The sequence below is a fragment of the Oncorhynchus nerka genome, unplaced genomic scaffold (genome assembly GCF_034236695.1).
Source record: "Oncorhynchus nerka isolate Pitt River unplaced genomic scaffold, Oner_Uvic_2.0 unplaced_scaffold_1597, whole genome shotgun sequence".
NCBI classification, from domain to species: domain Eukaryota; kingdom Metazoa; phylum Chordata; class Actinopteri; order Salmoniformes; family Salmonidae; genus Oncorhynchus; species Oncorhynchus nerka.
In genome coordinates, this window is record NW_027039724.1 from 13,195 (window position 1) to 32,500 (window position 19,306).

At 46.8% G+C, this 19,306-nt stretch overlaps 1 long non-coding RNA gene across 1 annotated transcript in view; it reads right to left on the reverse strand.

Moving 5' to 3' along the window:
* Nucleotides 1-587: 587 nt before the first annotated feature.
* Nucleotides 588-19,306, reverse strand: part of LOC135568445 (uncharacterized) — a 20,362-nt gene continuing 1,643 nt past the window's right edge. Inside the window, exons 2-3 of the long non-coding RNA XR_010462631.1 lie at nt 5,324-5,442; nt 588-2,443 (exon numbers count right to left, since the gene is read on the reverse strand). This is a non-coding gene — a long non-coding RNA (uncharacterized LOC135568445). The remainder of the gene's footprint in view (nt 2,444-5,323; nt 5,443-19,306) is intronic.

Consider the following 19,306-nt stretch of genomic DNA (forward strand, 5'->3'; position numbering starts at 1 on the left):
GAAATAATGAATTGTTTTGCACTGCAGTGTTTCAACTTTAAGACATAATGTACATTTCAAGGCCATGGTGAACAAAGGAACCCAGTAAAATGTTTTTTTCTAGACAAAACAGGGCCCAATCCAAATACAGCTGACCTCATTAACGCATTAGAACTTGTATTTATTTGATGATACAAAAGCATTGTCACACGGTCTCTGAATTGGGAGAAAATACTTACCGTGAGATTAAGTGACAAGTGATTATTTGAGTAGGGCCTAAAACCCAGCAGACAATGTAGCTGTAGAATCACCCACACAGAATTCTACACTGTATGCCAGGTCAACAACCTACCAGCAAACTGAACTAAAGATAGCTGTATGTACATTTAAAATACAAGCGATACTAAATCACAGTACATGTAATTTGAGACATGAAGAACATGGCAGCCATCAGCGACCCAGTAGCCAGATGTAGCTGCTGACTGCCCCACAGGATCTACACTGACTACTGAGCAGCTGACAGACACCGACCCAAAATGGCCAACCTTGCTTAGCACAGTCCAAGCGAAGACTGCCGTCACTGGGTTAGCACTGAATACCTGGGAGCTTGTGACTTGTTTAAACACATTCAGCAGAGGATCACTAGTAATCTACACTGCTCAAAAAAAACAAAGGGAACACTGAAATATTCTTATTAAATACTTTTTTCTTTACATAGTTGAATGTGCTGACAACAAAATCACTCAATGGAAATCAAATGTATCAACCCATGGAGGTCTGGATTTGGAGTGACACTCAAAATTAAAGTGGAAAACCACACTACAGGCTGATCCAATGTCCTTAAAACAAGTCAAAATGAGGCTCAGTAGTGTGTGTGGCCTCCACGTGCCTGTATGACCTCCCTACAACGCCTGAGCATGCTCCTGAGGGATCTCCCAGACCTGGACTAAAGCATCCGCCAACTCCTGGACAGTCTGTGGTGTTGGTGGATGGAGCGAGACATGATGTCCCAGATGTGCTCAATTGGATTCAGGTCTGGGGAACGTCCGGGCCAGTCCGTAGCATCAATGCCTTCCTCTTGCAGGAACTGCTGACACACTCCAGCCACATGAGGTCTTGCATTAGGAGGCACCCAGGGCCAACCGCACCAGCATATGGTCTCACAAGGGGTCTGAGGATCTCATCTCGGTACCTAATGGCAGTCAGCCCTCCATGTGTTCGCCAGAGGTAGCTTGTGCGGCCCCCCAAAGAAATGCCACCCACCATTTTTTAATTTTTTTTACCTTTATTTTAAGTCAGTTAAGAACAAATTCTTATTTTCAATGACGGCCTAGGAACAGTGGGTTAACTGCCTGTTCAGGGGCAGAACGACAGCTTGGGGATTCGAACTTGCAACCTTTCGGTTACTAGTCCAACACTCTAACCACTAGGCTACTCTACCCACTAGGCTACTGACCCACCGCCAAAACGGTCATGCTGGAGGATGTTGCAGGCAGCAGAACGTTTTCCACGGCGTCTCCAGACTCTGTCACGTGCTCAGTGTGAACCTGCTTTCATCTGTGAAGAGCACAGGGCCAGTGGCGAATTTGCCAATCTTGGTGTTCTCTGGCAAATGCCAAACGTCCTGCACGGTGTTGGGCTGTAAGTACAACCCCCACCCGTGGACGTCGGGCCCTCATACCACCCTCATGGAGTCTGTTTCTGACCGTTTGAGCAGACACATGCACATTTGCGGCCTGCTGGAGGTCATTTTGCAGGGCTCTGGCAGCGCTCCTCCTTGCACAAAGGCGGAGGTAGCAGTCCTGCTGCTGGGTTGTTGCCCTCCTACGGCCTCCTCCACGTCTCCTGGTAGTGCCTCCATGCTCTGGACACTACGCTGACAGACACAGCAAACCTTCTTGCCACAGCTTGCATTGATGTTCCATCCTGGATGAGCTGCACTACCTGAGCCACTTATGTGGGTTGTAGACTCCGTCTCATGCTACCACTAGAGTGAAAGCACCGCCAGCATTCAAAAGTGACCAAAACATCAGCCAGGAAGCATAGGAACTGAGAAGTGGTCTGTGGTTATCACCTGCAGAACCCCTCCTTTATTGGGGGTCTTGCTAATTGCCTATAATTTCCACCTGTTGTCTATTCCATTTGCACAACAGCATGTGAAATGTATTGTCAATCAGTGTTGCTTCCTAAGTGGACAGTTTGATTTCACAGAAGTGTGATTGACTTGGAGTTACAGTGTGTTGTTTAAGTGTTCCCTTTATTTTTTTGAGCAGTGTAATGAGGCCTTGGTAAGTGTGTCTCCGTGTCTGTTTTTAGCCTCTGAGATGTAGTACTGCTGGTTGGCGGGTTAAGACCCCTGCAGTAAGTAATCCTGACTGGGCCACTCATCTACAAAGGGAGTTTTTCTGCAAGGTGCAGCCAGTCTGTATAGCAGCGTCATCATCCGGTCCAGGCAGCTTCATACCTATACAGTGAACAGAGAAGAGAGGTTAGTTGCATAGAACTGACATGCAGTCAATGGAGCTCAGTTGACCACATCTCTTCCAGGTTAATAGTTCCTGTTTTATTATTATACTGAGGACTTCTAGTTGGAGGGAGATTGATTCTCCTTTAATCAGCCTGTTGTGACGTGGAAACAGAAGATCAAAGGGAATCTGGTGGCCTTGGATTGAAGAGAATGGAAAGTCAAACAGGGGAGTGAAGTTCTACCCCACCTTAACCTAACAGCAACCCCCAGGTTATCGTGATGGACCCTGTTCTTTCCCCACACATGTAGCCCCTCCCCCACGTGTGTTTGTGCAGTGTGACTATTTTATGGTGTCGGAGTGAATTTTACACATGCTATAGGTCGCACTAGGAGGGGGATTATACAATATGATGCCCTAGACCCCTCAAATTCAACTCTGGACCTCAAAGCCAGTTCTACTGCATTGTTCCCCTCGCACTTTTCCATGACACCACTGAACCTGGCTGGCCCATAGAGATTGATAGAGGACTCATCTTTATATCTGTGCCATTATAGCATCTGTGACAGCTTGGGTTGTGCCATTGAGGTTACAACCCATAGGAAAACCCACCCAGTTTACTACTTGACTACTTTAAAATGGTGGATGATGGCAATGTCCAATAGCACTGACGATGTCCATGCTAAAACGGGTTATATCCATGATGAGTCCTCTATCTACCTCTATGAGGTGGCCTCCTCTATTACTGTATCTCTTTGGTTGAAATCTTGAGGCCCAGGTAAGGGAATTGGGTGGTCAACTGCCATATATGGGTATAAAGACACAACAGTCAGGCGTGTGTGTTTGTGTGTTGAGGGATTATCACTTAGGCTAGGATTCAATACGATCGCGCCAGTAGAGCGCTTGCCGACAATTCATGTTAAACGCTGCAGATGTTGACTCAATCTGAAATGACCTTGAAATGTCAAGACAACTTAACTGCTATCCACTGACTTCTCTGTTTTCCCCTCTGACCTGCCTGGCTATAATGGACAGAGCAGACAACACCAAGGCCTAGATTCAATCAGATCAAGCGTTAAACAGCGATTGCAGACACCCGCATAGCAGATGTTTTGGCGGTGTTGGAAGTGGAACTGGGTTAAAGCCCTCAAATCGGTGAGCAGCTGCTCTTGCGATAATTGTCACGAAGCCACACCCACGCGTTATAAATTCAGAATGAGAACATTTAGGCTTTTTAGAAATAATTACGCTCAAATTAAAAATCATTGAACGTAATACACAATCCAGTGTTCAAACTTGTAAAGAAGGCTGCATGGGATTTCTTTTTTTGTTAATGCGACTCTGTTCAGCCAATGTCCGCTTCTGGTATAACGCCAGGAGCCGCTTGTGGAATTGACAGCTCCACCACCGACACCGCCAAAACAACTGCTATGCAGATGTCGGCCAAAACAGATCTGATTGAATAGAGCACTAAATGAATAGTCAAGTCCACGATGAGATGGATCATGTGACTCGCAGGCTTCTTAGGATGGAGGCTTTAAATGCTAGTTCCATTTACAATCAGTTCTGCAAATGCAGTCTATGGCTAGGTTCCTACAACCCATGATGATTGAATTCTCCTAGACCTCCCCTTGTCCTAGAGATTGGGGGGGAAGGTAGGGGCAGCAGGTGAGAGACAGAGGAGACTCCCTGGCTCGTCTGCTGTCAGGTAGACAGGAAACTAGCGGGGCATGATAAGATGTTAAAGAGTCAAATGTAGCAAATCAAATGTATTTGTCACATACACATGGTTAGCAGATGTTAATGCTTGTGCTTCTAGTTCCGACAATGCAGTAATAACCAACGAGTAATCTAACCTAACAATTCCAAAACTACTACCTTATACACACAAGTGTAAAGGGATAAAGAATATGTACATAAAGATATGAATGAGTGATGGTACAGAACGGCATAGGCAAGATGCAGTAGATGGTATCGAGTACAGTATATACATATGAGATAAGTAATGTAGGGTATGTAAACAAAGTGGCATAGTTTAAAGTGGCTAGTGATACATGTATTACATAAAGATGCAGTAGATGATATAGAGTACAGTATATACATATACATATGAGATGAGTAATGTAGGGTATGTAAACATTATATTAAGTAGCAGAACTCATAACACTGAATACGTCTTTCCACCACCATGTGAGCACTAACCAACAGTCATGGCCCATTTCACTCCCCTCCCTCTCTCCTCTGTGAGAGCTGGCGACGTGAGAGGTATTTGAAGAGAGAGGCAACTTTTCTCCAGGGTAAGTGTGAGCTGTGCCCTTAATGGCCCCCGTTTCCCCCTCTCCTTCCTGTTTCCTCTCTGGCCGTGTTGCAGACAGGTGGCCTTGACTGCTAATTTTAGCCCTGTTCATTGTCCCGATGGGGTTCTCACAGCTATGGGCCTGCAATCAACCAACTGGTTTAGTGTGTGAGCTGGGGTCAGTCGGACTACTCTCTTCATACACACCAACACACTCACCGTCATCATCTCTGACTCATTCATTCATCCTGACTTCTACAACTAACATGCTGTAGTTTGATTGGCTCCTGTCCCCAGCCAATGCCAGGTCTCTCTCATGTAGCCCATTGATAAAGTCAGGGTCCTATAGAACATGGCACATGCTGTTCCTCCAGAGGCCAAGTCCATTCATTCATAACACAGCCATATGCTCAGAGGGTGTACGAGTGACACCAAGCCCTAAACATTACCATACATAACAATAGTTACAACCACATGCACACACACACTGCTGCACACATGAGAGACCTGTACAACTAGTAAAACATCTGACGGATACATAACCACGATGACACACACTCACCCCAACAGATTTTGTACTCACTGTGTTTGGTTCCCAGACCCCCTGGCATATATATATATATATATATATATCTTTCTCCTTCTTCTTCTTCTTCTTCTTATTCTCAGTGGCAGCTCTTTCCCTTGTCACCTTTCTTTCCTCTGCGGAGAATGAGAGAGGGGGAGGGGAAAGAAGAACAAGAGAGGGGGCAGAGAGAGAGGGGGAGGGGAAAGAAGAAAGAGAGAGGGGGCAGAGAGAGAGGGGAGGGGAAAGAAGAACGAGAGAGGGGGCAGAGAGAGAGGGGGAAGGAAAAGAAGAAAGAGAGAGGGGGCAGAGAGAGAGGGGGAGGGGAAAGAAGAACGAGAGAGGGCGCAGAGAGAGGGGGAGGGGGGAAAGAAGAAAGAGAGGGGGCAGAGAGAGAGGGGGAGGGGAAAGAAGAACGAGAGAGGGCGCAGAGAGAGGGGGGGAAAGAAGGAAGGAAGAGAGAGGGGGCAGAGATAGAGGGGAGGGGAAAGAAGAAAGAGAGAGGGGCAGAGAGAGAGGGGAGGGGAAAGAAGAACGAGAGAGGGGGCAGAGAGAGAGGGGAGGGGAAAGAAGAACGAGAGAGGGGAAGAGAGAAAGGGGGAGGGGAAAGAAGAACGAGAGAGGGGGCAGAGAGAGAGGGAAGGGGAAAGAAGAACGAGAGAGGGGGCAGAGATAGAGGGGAGGGGAAAGAAGAAAGAGAGAGGGGCAGAGAGAGAGGGGGAGGGGAAAGAAGAACGAGAGAGGGGGCAGAGAGAGAGGGGAGGGGAAAGAAGAACGAGAGAGAGGGGGAGGGGAAAGAAGAACGAGAGAGGGGGCAGAGAGAGGGGGAGGGGAAAGAAGAGAGAGGGGGCAGAGAGAGGGGGAGGGGAAAGAAGAACGAGAGAGGGGGCAGAGAGAGAGGGGAGGGGAAAGAAGAAAGAGAGAGGGGAAAGAAGAAAGAGAGAGGGAGGGAAAGAAGAATGAGAGAGGGGGCAGAGAGAGAGGGGGAGGGGAAAGAAGAAAGAGAGGGGCAGAGAGAGAGGGGAGGGAAAGAAGAAAGAGAGAGGGGGCAGGGGAAAGAAGAAAGAGAAAGGGGGAGGGGAAAGAAGAACGAGAGAGGGGGCAGAGAGAGAGGGGAGGGGAAAGAAGAGAGAGGGGAAGAAGAGAGAGGGGAGGGGAAAGAAGAACGAGAGAGGGGCAGAGAGAGAGGGGGAGGGAAAGAAGAAAGAGAGAGGGGAAAGAAGAAAGAGAGAGGGGCAGAGAGAGAGGGGAGGGGAAAGAAGAACGAGAGAGGGGGCAGAGAGAGAGGGGAGGGGAAAGAAGAAAGAGAGAGGGCAGAGAGAGAGGGGGAGGGAAAGAAGAAAGAGAGAGGGGAGGGGAAAGAAGAAAGAGAGAGGGGGCAGAGAGAGAGGGGAGGGGAAAGAAGAACGAGAGAGGGGCAGAGAGAGAGGGGGGAAGAAGAAAGAGAGAGGGGGCAGAGAGAGAGGGGAGGGGAAAGAAGAACGAGAGAGGGGGCAGAGAGAGAGGGGGAAAGAAGAAAGAGAGAGGGGGCAGAGAGAGAGGGGAGGGGAAAGAAGAACGAGAGAGGGGGCAGAGATAGAGGGGAGGGGAAAGAAGAAAGAGAGAGGGGGCAGAGAGAGAGGGGGAGGGGAAAGAAGAAAGAGAGAGGGGGAGGGAAAGAAGAACGAGAGAGGGGGCAGAGATAGAGGGGAGGGAAAGAAGAAAGAGAGAGGGGCAGAGAGAGAGGGGGAGGGAAAGAAGAGAGAGGGGGCAGAGAGAGGGGAGGGGAAAGAAGAGAGAGAGGGCAGAGAGAGAGGGGAGGGGAAAGAAGAACGAGAGAGGGGGCAGAGATAGAGGGGGAGGGGAAAGAAGAAAGAGAGAGGGGGCAGAGAGAGGGGGAGGGAAAGAAGAAAGAGAGGGGGCAGAGAGAGAGGGGGAGGAAAGAAGAAAGAGAGAGGGATAGAGAGAGAGGGGGAAAGAAGAAAGAGAGAGGGGCAGAGAGAGGGGGAGGGGAAAGAAGAACGAGAGAGGGGGCAGAGAGAGAGGGGAGGGAGGAAGAAAGAGAGAGGGGGCAGAGAGGGGGGAGGGGAAAGAAGAACGAGAGAGGGGGCAGAGAGAGAGGGGAGGGGAAAGAAGAACGAGAGAGGGGGCAGAGAGAGAGGGGAGGGAAAGAAGAACGAGAGAGGGGCAGAGATAGAGGGGGGGGAAAGAAGAAAGAGAGAGGGGGCAGAGAGAGAGGGGAGGGGAAAGAAGAACGAGAGAGGGGCAGAGAGAGAGGGGGAGGGGAAAGAAGAACGAGAGAGGGGGCAGAGATAGAGGGGAGGGGAAAGAAGAAAGAGAGGGGCAGAGAGAGAGGGGGAGGGGAAAGAAGAAAGAGAGAGGGGAGGGGAAAGAAGAACGAGAGAGGGGGCAGAGATAGAGGGGGAGGGGAAAGAAGAAAGAGAGAGGGGCAGAGATAGAGGGGAGGGGAAAGAAGAGAGAGGGGCAGAGAGAGAGGGGGAGGGGAAAGAAGAACGAGAGAGGGGGCAGAGATAGAGGGAAAGAAGAAAGAGAGAGGGGGCAGAGAGAGAGAGGGGGAGGGGAAAGAAGAAAGAGAGGGGGCAGAGAGAGAGGGGGAGGGGAAAGAAGAAAGAGAGAGGGGATAGAGAGAGGGGGGAGGGGAAAGAAGAAAGAGAGAGGTGGCAGAGAGAGAGGCGGAGGGGAAAGAAGAACGAGAGAGGGGGCAGAGAGAGAGGGGGAGGGAAAGAAGAAAGAGAGGGGCAGAGAGAGAGGGGAGGGGAAAGAAGAACGAGAGAGGGGGGCAGAGAGAGAGGGGGAGGGAAAGAAGAACGAGAGAGGGGCAGAGAGAGAGGGGGAGGGAAAGAAGAACGAGAGAGGGGGCAGAGAGAGAGGGGGGAGGGGAAAGAAGAACGAGAGAGGGGGCAGAGAGAGAGTGGGAGGGGAAAGAAGAAAGAGAGAGGGGGCAGAGAGAGAGGGGGAGGGGAAAGAAGAAAGAGAGAGGGGGCAGAGAGAGAGGGGGGGGAAAGAAGAAAGAGAGAGGGGGCAGAGAGAGAGGGGGATGGGAAAGAAGAAAGAGAGAGGGGGCAGAGATAGAGGGGGAGGGGAAAGAAGAAAGAGAGAGGGACCAGAGAGGGGGGGGGGAGAAAGAGAGATTCCATGTGAAACAGCATTCCAGTGTTTTCAATAAGTAATGAGCTGTAGATGTGTCAGTCTTGAGGCAGGGCCCAGTGTTCTCTATTTCTTTCTACTTGTCTGTTCTTTGGCTCTTTTCTCACCTGTGTCCATCGTGTACTTCTCCTATCCTATATTTCTCAGTCTTTTATCTCTCAATGAATCCACATACTTCAGTATGCATGTGTGACAGAAAGTCACTCAGTCACGCAGTGTGACATGGAGATGGCAGACTTCAGGTAGCATTAGGGGGCTGGGCTTTCTCAGTCAACGACTGGTCCGGAGGCGCAAGAAACTCTGACATATTTTTGAATGGGGAGGCTTGGAAGAGGACACTCATTGAGAAAAACTAGGGGAGTTGGTTTTCCATGTAGCAACTGACCCAGAGAAAGTGCCATGAAAAGAATAATGGTGCCATGATCTCAAGTACAGAGCAAATCATATTGTGTTGCATTTGACTCTTGATCATTCATTGTGTCAGTGTTAAAATCAAATAAATGAATACAATTCATCTACGGTAGTTCTGTCAAATTTAGTTTGGCCATCAGGTGACCTAGGTGGTTTTCCATTGGTTCTTTCCGTGCTGCGTTACTGCAGTACGTTGCCATGGAAACCTGGAGTCAAGGGTACTTGGCTGTTCAAAGTGGAGGAGTTGTGTGTGTGTGTGTGTGTGTGTGTGTGTGTGTGTGTGTAGAGATGGATTTTTTTGTTGAATCTTTATTTAACTAGGCAAGTCAGTTAAGAACAAATTCTTATTTACATTGACGGCCTACCCCGGCCAAACCCTAACAACACTGTGCCAATTGTGCACCGCCCTCATCTGCCCCTATGGGGAGGGAAATAGTAAGACACTGCCCCTATCTGGAGGGAAACGGTTAAACACTGCCCCAAAATCTATCCTACCCTGTCTTTCTAAGGTCTTCGAAAGCCAAGTTAACAAACAGATCACCGACCATTTCGAATCCCACCATACCTTCTCCGCTATGCAATCTGGTTTCAGCGCTGGTCATGGGTGCACCTCAGCCACGCTCAAGGTCCTAAACGACATCATAACCCCATCGATAAGAGACATTACTGTGCAGCCGTATTCATCGACCTGGCCAAGGCTTTCGACTCTGTCAATCACCACATCCTCATCAGAAGACTCGATAGCCTTGGATTCTCAAATGATTGGCTTGCCTGGTTCACCAACTACTTCTCAGATAGAGTTCAGTGTGTCAAATCTGAGGGCCTGTTGTCCGGGCCTCTGGCAGTCTCCATGGGGGTGCCACATGGTTAAATTATTGGGCAGACTCTCTTCTCTGTATACATCAATGATGTCGCTCTTGCTGCTGGTGAGTCTCTGATCCACCTCTACGCAGACGACACCATTCTGTATACTTCTGGCCCTTCTTTGGACACTGTGTAAACAACCCTCCAGACGAGCTTCAATGCCATACAGCTCTCCTTCCGTGGCCTCCAACTGCACTTAAATACAAGTAAAACTAATACCTAGGTGTCTGGTTAGACTGTAAACTCTCCTTCCAGACCCACATCAAACATCCAAAGTTAAATCTAGAATTGGCTTCCTATTTCGCAACAAAGCATCCTTCACACATGCTGCCAAACATACCCTTGTAAAACTGACCATCCTACCGATCATTGACTTTGGCGATGTCATCTACAAAATAGCCTCCAATACCCTACTCAATAAATTGGATGCAGTCTATCATAGTGCCATCCGTTTTGTCACCAAAGCCCCATATACTACCCACCACAGTGACCTGTACGCTCTCGTTGGCTGGCCCTCGCTTCATACTCGTCGCCAAACCCACTGGCTCCAAGTCATCTACAAGACCCTGCTAGGTAAAGTCCCCCCTTATCTCAGCTTGCTGGTCACCATAGCAGCACCCACCTGTAGCACACGCTCCAGCAGGTATATCTCTCTGGTCACCCACAAAACCAATTCCTCCTTTGGCCGCCTCTCATTCCAGTTCTCTGCTGCCAATGACTGGAACGAACTACGAAAATCTCTGAAACTGGAAACACTTATCTCCCTCACTAGCTTTAAGTAGCAGCTGTCAGAGCAGCTCACAGATTACTGTACCTGTACATAGCCCATCTATAATTTAGCCCAAACAACTACCTCTTCCCCTATTTATTTATTTTGCTCCTTTGCACCCCATTATTTCTATTTCTACTTTGCACATTCTTCCACTACAAATCAACCATTCCAGTGTTTTACTTGCTATATTGTATTTACTTCACCACCATGGCCTTTTTTTTGCCTTTACCTCCCTTATCTCACCTCATTTGTTCACATTGTATATAGACTTATTTTTCTATTGTATTATTGACTGTATGTTTGTTTTACTAACTCTGTGTTGTTGTATGTGTCAAAATGCTTTCCTTTATCTTGGCCAGGTCACAATTTTAAATGAGAACTTGTTCTCAACTTGCCTACCTGGTTAAATAAAGGTGTTCTCAACTAGCCTACATGGTTAAATAAAGGTGTTCTCAACTAGCCTACCTGGTTAAATAAAGGTGAAAAAAAATCTAATAAAATAAAAAATGTGGAGGGAAACAGTTAAACACTGCCCCTATGGGGAGGGAAACAGTTAAACACTGCCCCTATGGGGAGGGTAACAGTTAAACACTGCCCCTATGGGGAGGGAAACAGTTAAACACTGCCCCTATGGGGAGGGAAACAGTTAAACACTGCCCCTATGGGGAGGGAAACAGTTAAACACTGCCCCTATGGGGAGGGAAACAGTAAAACACTGCCCCTATGGGGAGGGAAACAGTTAAACACTGCCCCTATGGGGAGGGTAACAGTAAAACACTGCCCCTATGGGGAGGGAAACAGTTAAACACTGCCCCTATGGGGAGGGAAACAGTTAAACACTGCCCCTATGGGGAGGGTAACAGTTAAACACTGCCCCTATGGGGAGGGAAACAGTTAAACACTGCCCCTATGGGGAGGGTAACAGTAAAACACTGCCCCTATGGGGAGGGAAACAGTTAAACACTGCCCCTATGGGGAGGGTAACAGTAAAACACTGCCCCTATGGGGAGGGAAACAGTTAAACACTGCCCCTATGGGGAGGGTAACAGTAAAACACTGCCCCTATGGGGAGGGTAACAGTTAAACACTGCCCCTATGGGGAGGGTAACAGTAAAACACTGCCCCTATGGGGAGGGAAACAGTTAAACACTGCCCCTATGGGGAGGGTAACAGTAAAACACTGCCCCTATGGGGAGGGTAACAGTAAAACACTGCCCCTATGTGGAGGGAAACAGTTAAACACTGTCCTATGGGGAGGGTAACAGTTAAACACTGCCCCTATGGGGAGGGAAACAGTAAAACACTGTCCCTATGGGGAGGGTAACAGTTAAACACTGCCCCTATGTGGAGGGAAACAGTTAAACACTGTCCTATGGGGAGGGTAACAGTTAAACACTGCCCCTATGGGGAGGGAAACAGTAAAACACTGTCCCTATGGGGAGGGAAACAGTAAAACACTGTCCTATGGGGAGGGAAACAGTAAAACACTGTCCCTATGGGGAGGGAAACAGTAAAACACTGTCCTATGGGGAGGGTAACAGTAAAACACTGTCCCTATGGGGAGGGAAACAGTAAAACACTGTCCCTATGGGGAGGGAAACAGTAAAACACTGTCCTATGGGGAGGGTAACAGTAAAACACTGCCCCTATGTGGAGGGAAACAGTTAAACACTGTCCTATGGGGAGGGTAACAGTTAAACACTGCCCCTATGGGGAGGGAAACAGTAAAACACTGTCCCTATAGGGAGGGTAACAGTTAAACACTGCCCCTATGGGGAGGGAAACAGTTAAACACTGCCCCTATGGGGAGGGTAACAGTTAAACACTGTCCTATGGGGAGGGTAACAGTTAAACACTGCCCCTATGGGGAGGGAAACAGTTAAACACTGCCCCTATGGGGAGGGAAACAGTTAAACACTGTCCTATGGGGAGGGTAACAGTTAAACACTGCCCCTATGGGGAGGGAAACAGTAAAACACTGTCCCTATGGGGAGGGTAACAGTTAAACACTGCCCCTATGGGGAGGGAAACAGTTAAACACTGCCCCTATGGGGAGGGTAACAGTTAAACACTGCCCCTATGGGGAGGGTAACAGTTAAACACTGCCCCTATGGGGAGGGAAACAGTAAAACACTGCCCCTATGGGGAGGGTAACAGTTAAACACTGCCCCTATGGGGAGGGAAACAGTAAAACACTGCCCCTATGGGGAGGGAAACAGTAAAACACTGCCCCTATGGGGAGGGAAACAGTAAAACACTGCCCCTATGGGGAGGGAAACAGTAAAACACTGCCCCTATGGGGAGGGAAACAGTAAAACACTGCCCCTATGGGGAGGGAAACAGTTAAACACTGCCCCTATGGGGAGGGAAACAGTAAGACACTGCCCCTATGGGGAGGGAAACAGTTAAACACTGCCCCTATGGGGAGGGAAACAGTAAAACACTGCCCCTATGGGGAGGGAAACAGTAAGACACTGCCCCTATGGGGAGGGAAACAGTAAAACACTGCCCCTATGGGGAGGGAAACAGTAAAACACTGCCCCTATGGGGAGGGAAACAGTTAAACACTGCCCCTATGGGGAGGGAAACAGTTAAACACTGCCCCTATGGGGAGAGTAACAGTTAAACACTGCCCCTATGGGGAGGGAAACAGTAAAACACTGCCCCTATGGGGAGGGAAACAGTAAAACACTGCCCCTATGGGGAGGGAAACAGTAAAACACTGCCCCTATGGGGAGGGAAACAGTAAAACACTGCCCCTATGGGGAGGGAAACAGTTAAACACTGCCCCTATGGGGAGGGTAACAGTAAAACACTGCCCCTATGGGGAGGGTAACAGTTAAACACTGTCCTATGGGGAGGGTAACAGTTAAACACTGTCCTATGGGGAGGGAAACAGTTAAACACTGCCCCTATGGGGAGGGTAACAGTAAAACACTGCCCCTATGGGGAGGGTAACAGTAAAACACTGCCCCTATGGGGAGGGTAACAGTAAAACACTGCCCCTATGGGGAGGGAAACAGTTAAACACTGCCCCTATGGGGAGGGTAACAGTTAAACACTGCCCCTATGGGGAGGGTAACAGTTAAACACTGCCCCTATGGGGAGGGTAACAGTTAAACACTGCCCCTATGGGGAGGGTAACAGTAAAACACTGCCCCTATGGGGAGGGTAACAGTTAAACACTGCCCCTATGGGGAGGGTAACAGTTAAACACTGCCCCTATGGGGAGGGTAACAGTAAAACACTGCCCCTATGGGGAGGGTAACAGTAAAACACTGCCCCTATGGGGAGGGTAACAGTAAAACACTGCCCCTATGGGGAGGGTAACAGTTAAACACTGTCCTATGGGGAGGGAAACAGTTAAACACTGCCCCTATGGGGAGGGAAACAGTAAAACACTGCCCCTATGGGGAGGGTAACAGTAAAACACTGCCCCTATGGGGAGGGAAACAGTAAGACACTGCCCCTATGGGGAGGGAAACAGTTAAACACTGCCCCTATGGGGAGGGAAACAGTAAAACACTGCCCCTATGGGGAGGGAAACAGTAAAACACTGCCCCCATGGGGAGGGAAACAGTTAAACACTGCCCCTATGGGGAGGGAAACAGTAAAACACTGCCCCTATGGGGAGGGTAATAGTAAAACACTGCCCCTATGGGGAGGGAAACAGTAAAACACTGCCCCTATGGGGAGGGAAACAGTTAAACACTGCCCCAATGGGGAGGGAAACAGTTAAACACTGCCCCTATGGGGAGGGAAACAGTAAGACACTGCCCCTATGGGGAGGGTAACAGTTAAACACTGCCCCTATGGGGAGGGTAACAGTTAAACACTGCCCCTATGGGGAGGGTAACAGTTAAACACTGCCCCTATGGGGAGGGAAACAGTTAAACACTGCCCCTATGGGGAGAGTAACAGTTAAACACTGTCCCTATGGGGAGGGTAACAGTTAAACACTGCCCCTATGGGGAGGGAAACAGTTAAACACTGCCCCTATGGGGAGGGAAACAGTTAAACACTGTCCCTATGGGGAGGGTAACAGTTAAACACTGCCCCTATGGGGAGGGAAACAGTAAGACACTGCCCCTATGGGGAGGGTAACAGTTAAACACTGCCCCTATGGGGAGGGTAACAGTTAAACACTGCCCCTATGGGGAGGGTAACAGTTAAACACTGCCCCTATGGGGAGGGAAACAGTTAAACACTGCCCCTATGGGGAGAGTAACAGTTAAACACTGTCCCTATGGGGAGGGTAACAGTTAAACACTGCCCCTATGGGGAGGGAAACAGTAAGACACTGCCCCTATGGGGAGGGTAACAGTTAAACACTGCCCCTATGGGGAGGGTAACAGTTAAACACTGCCCCTATGGGGAGGGTAACAGTTAAACACTGCCCCTATGGGGAGGGTAACAGTTAAACACTGCCCACATGGACACTCACTAGTCCTCTCACACAAGTCATCCACCTCAAACATCTGACAAACACACCTACAGTACAGGAGATACTGCCGCCTGCACATCACTAACTGTAACACACATCCACAAGTCTACACACACACACACACACACCAAACGCGCACCACAAGTTCTCCTCTTTTCATTGCAACATGAAATGTTGAGGAATGTGTGGTAGACTAGTCATTCCAATCTGATGTGGGTGCTGAGAGCTGATAGAATCCCACTTCAGGATCGGGTTGCTCATTGGAATAATTGTCATTTGTGAGTGGGCGATTGCTTTTGTAGGCAGGCGTCGAAGAGTGGACAATCTCAGATGATTTTATGCTAATCCAGCACCACCATTACTGCTCTAACCATAGTCAACTCTGGTAGACATATGCCTTTTATGCTACACTGTTATATTCATTACTGATATCTATTACGTGTGTCTCGTATTTTCATTTCTGCATTTATCTACTTGAAATATTTGGGGAAGCGTAGGCAGTGGTGGGAAAAGTACCCAATTGGAAAGGGGGATACCTAGTCAGTTGTCCAACAATGTATTCAACTGAAATGTGTCTTCCATCAGAGAGGTGGGGGGGACTGCCTTAATCGACATCCACGTCTTCGGTGCCCGGGGAACAGTTGGTTAACTGCCTTGTTCAGGGTCAGAAAGGCAGATTTTTACCTTGTCAGCTCAGGGATTCGATCCAGCAACCTTCCGGTTACTGGCCCAATGCTCTAACCACTAACGGTCATACTTGAGTTAAAAGTAAAGATACCGTAATAGAAAATGACTCAAATAAAAATTAACGTCACCCAGTAAAATATCACTTGAGTAAAAGTCTGAAAGCATTTAGTTTAAAATATACTTAAGTATCTTAATTGTAAAAAATATACTTTAAATTATATAATTTCAAATTCCTTATATTAACCAAATGGCATGATTTTCTTGTTTTTGACATTTACGGTCAGCCAGAGGCACACGTCAACACATCATTTACAAACAAAGTATTGGTGTTTAGTGAGTCCGGCAGATCAGAGGCAGTAGAGATGACCAGGGATGTTCTCTTGATAAGTGCGTGAATTGGACCAATTTCCCGTCCTGCTAAGCACTCAAAATGTAACCAGTATGTTTGGGTGTCAGGGAAAATGTATGGAGTAAAAAGTACATTATTTTTCTTTAGGAATGTAGTGAAGTAAAAGTAAAAGTTGTTAAAAATATAAATAGTAAAGTACCGATACCCCAAAAAACAACTTAAGTAAAAAATACTTTAATAAAGTGCTACTTAAGTACTTTACACCACTGAGCATAGGCTAACTGGCTAAATGTACATTTTGTCTACCTTCTTTATGACAGTGGATAGTTGGAATATTTAGGAGATTGTTGTCAGGTATTTTGTCAGGTATTTTGACCCTTAGCGAAAACCATTGTACAGGTGTAGGATCTTAATTTGACCACCATGTTGTCGAAGGAAATGCAAACATGTAGTGTGTTCACAGTTTAAAAATACTTCTAAAGTTTGTAATAACACCTACAAACATGTCCTTTAATTATAATCCACACAATAATTTAAATGTCCTGTTGCTGCAGGATTATTTTCCTGTTGTGAGAAACTGGTCAAATGAATAACCTACACCTGTAGCCTACCATACCTCTCTATCTGTTGGAAAGGATTGGGAAAAAAACAGGCCAGAAATCCAAACTAACCTATAACTGTGACAGCATTTTACATTAGGCTCAGGCTATATCTACAATGTTGCAGTGCAAACAAAGAAATGTGCTGGTGGTAGCATAATCATGTGCCTTTTTCTATTTCTTTAAAAGACTGACCTTTGAGTGAAAGAAACAGTAGTTTTGGTGTAAAATAGGTGAGAGTGCGAGTAGCCTAGTTAGTCTTCGTCATCTGACTACTTTCCCTTGGACACTGGGCTGTCAGTCAGCAAATCCATCAGCATAGACAGTATCATGTGAAGACGAAACAACATGTCAGCAACCCAAATGCAGTTTAGAACTAATGAGGAAGCCGAGGAATGTGCGTAGTCCTTTCAGAACTTGCCTCATTCTTCCTTCTGGCCCCTTCTCTCCCTCTTTTCAGTCATGGGTTCTCCCCTGGGTAATCGCATTCCAAAACACACAAGAATTCCCCCTCTCCTCACATACCACCCCTCCAACCTAGACTCACGGGTAGATGTAACATAGTAAACAAACATCCGAGATGCTCAAATTAGTATATATATTAATTTGTGGAAGTCCATCATCCATTTCGTATATGTTATGATTTACAATTCGTATGTTATGTTACGAATTTGCAATACGTATGTTACGAATTCTAATTTGTTGTGGCTAACGTTAGCTAGGTGGCTAACGTTAGCTAGGCTTTGGGTTAAAGTTAGGGTTAAAAGAAAGATCCACCAAAACCACTAATTCCTATAATTTACAGTGCTAAATAACACTTATATGCGAGAACGATATATTTTGTGAACAAATATTTATTTTCATCGTTATAATAAGGTCGGGAGCAACATGGAAATTGTTGTGGAAATCTGTTGCAGCTCAAGTCAACTACAAAACCCACAATGCAATGCTCTTTTTGCTGGCTGGCTAGCTATATAGCTAGCAAACGTAGCTACACACAATAATACCAAAGTGCATTATCAGCATGTGAAGTAGCTAGTTGGCTGTAAAATAGCCTAAACAAACTGCACTATCCATTTAGGAGACTACAATCTCACCATGTTCAACCTGCAGATCGATGTGCCTCACAGAGTGGAGTCTGACATTCACAATGGCCATGCAATGGCAACATGCAATGCACCCTGGACTGAAGAGGCAGACAATGTGGTGGACCCACTGTTAAATTACACATTTCTCAAGGTAGGAATACTGTAATGGCTCATTCAAGAGAAGACAACCTCCCACGTTGACATCGACCTGTATTGAAATCGGACATGTACGTTAGACGTTTTCACAATCCAAAAGTTGTATTCTTATTAACTTCCAGGGTTGTGAGAGCAGCTTTATCACAATGCTACATCATACCGGCCTAATTTCTGCCTGCTAGAATGGCAATAGCTCAGATACACATGAAAACATGAAATGACCCCAGGAATGGATAGAACATCACTCAGAAATGGGTGAATCTTTCCTTTAAGGTTAGGAGTTAGGTTAACTTCTTGCGTCGAGTAATCCCGTATCCGGGAGCGTAATCATAGCCTCAAGCTCATTACCATAACGCAACGTTAACTATTCATGAAAATCGCAAATGAAATGAAAGAAATATATTCACTCACAAGCTTAGCCTTTTGTTAACAACACTGTCATCTCAGATTTTCAAAATATGCTTTTTCAACCATAGCTACACAAGCATTTGTGTAAGGAGTATTGATAGCTAGCATAGCATTAAGCCTAGCATTCAGCAGGCAACATTTTCACAAAAACAAGAAAATATGTTTTCAATGAGGAGACTCTCAGTTAGATAGCAAATGTTCAGTTTTTCAAAAAATATTATTTGTGTAGGAGAAATCACTCCATTTTGTTCATCACGTTTAGCTAAGAAAAAAACCCGAAAATTCAGTCATTACAACGCCGAACTTTTTTCCAAATTAACTCCATAATATCGACAGAAACATGGCAAAAATTGTTTAGAATCATCCTCAAGGTGTTTTTCACATATCTATTCGATGATAAATCATTCGTGGCAGTTGGGTTTCTCCTCGGAAGCAAATGGAAAAATACACGCAGCTGGAGATTACGCAATAATTGCGACGGAGGACACCAAGCGAGCACCTGGTAGATGTAGTGTAAAATGGTCAATCTTCCAACGATATGCCTACAAATACATCACAATGCTGCAGACACCTTGGGGAAACGACAGAAAGTGTAAGCTCATTCCCTGGCGCATTCACAGCCATATAAGGAGACATTGGAACACAGCGCCTTCAAAATCTGGGGCATTTCCTGTTTGAAATTTCATCTTGGTTTCGTCTGTAGCATCAGTTCTGTGGCACTCACAGATAATATCTTTGCAGTTTTGGAAACGTCAGAGTGTTTTCTTTCCAAATCTTTTCGTGACAAAATATCTTGTTTAAAACGGGAACGTTTTTTTTATCCCACAATTAAAAGAGCGCCCCCTATATCGAAGAAGTTAACATCTCTAGGTTAGGGGGCAGCATTTGGAATTTTGGATGAAAAGCGTGCCCAAATTAAACTGCCTGCTACTCAGGCCCAGAAGATAGGATATTCATATAATTAGTAGAACACTCTAAAGTTTCCAAAACTGTTAAAATAGTGTCTGCAAGTATAACAGAACTAATTTGGCAGGCAAAAACCTGAGAAAAATCCATTCAGGAAGTAAGATTTTTTT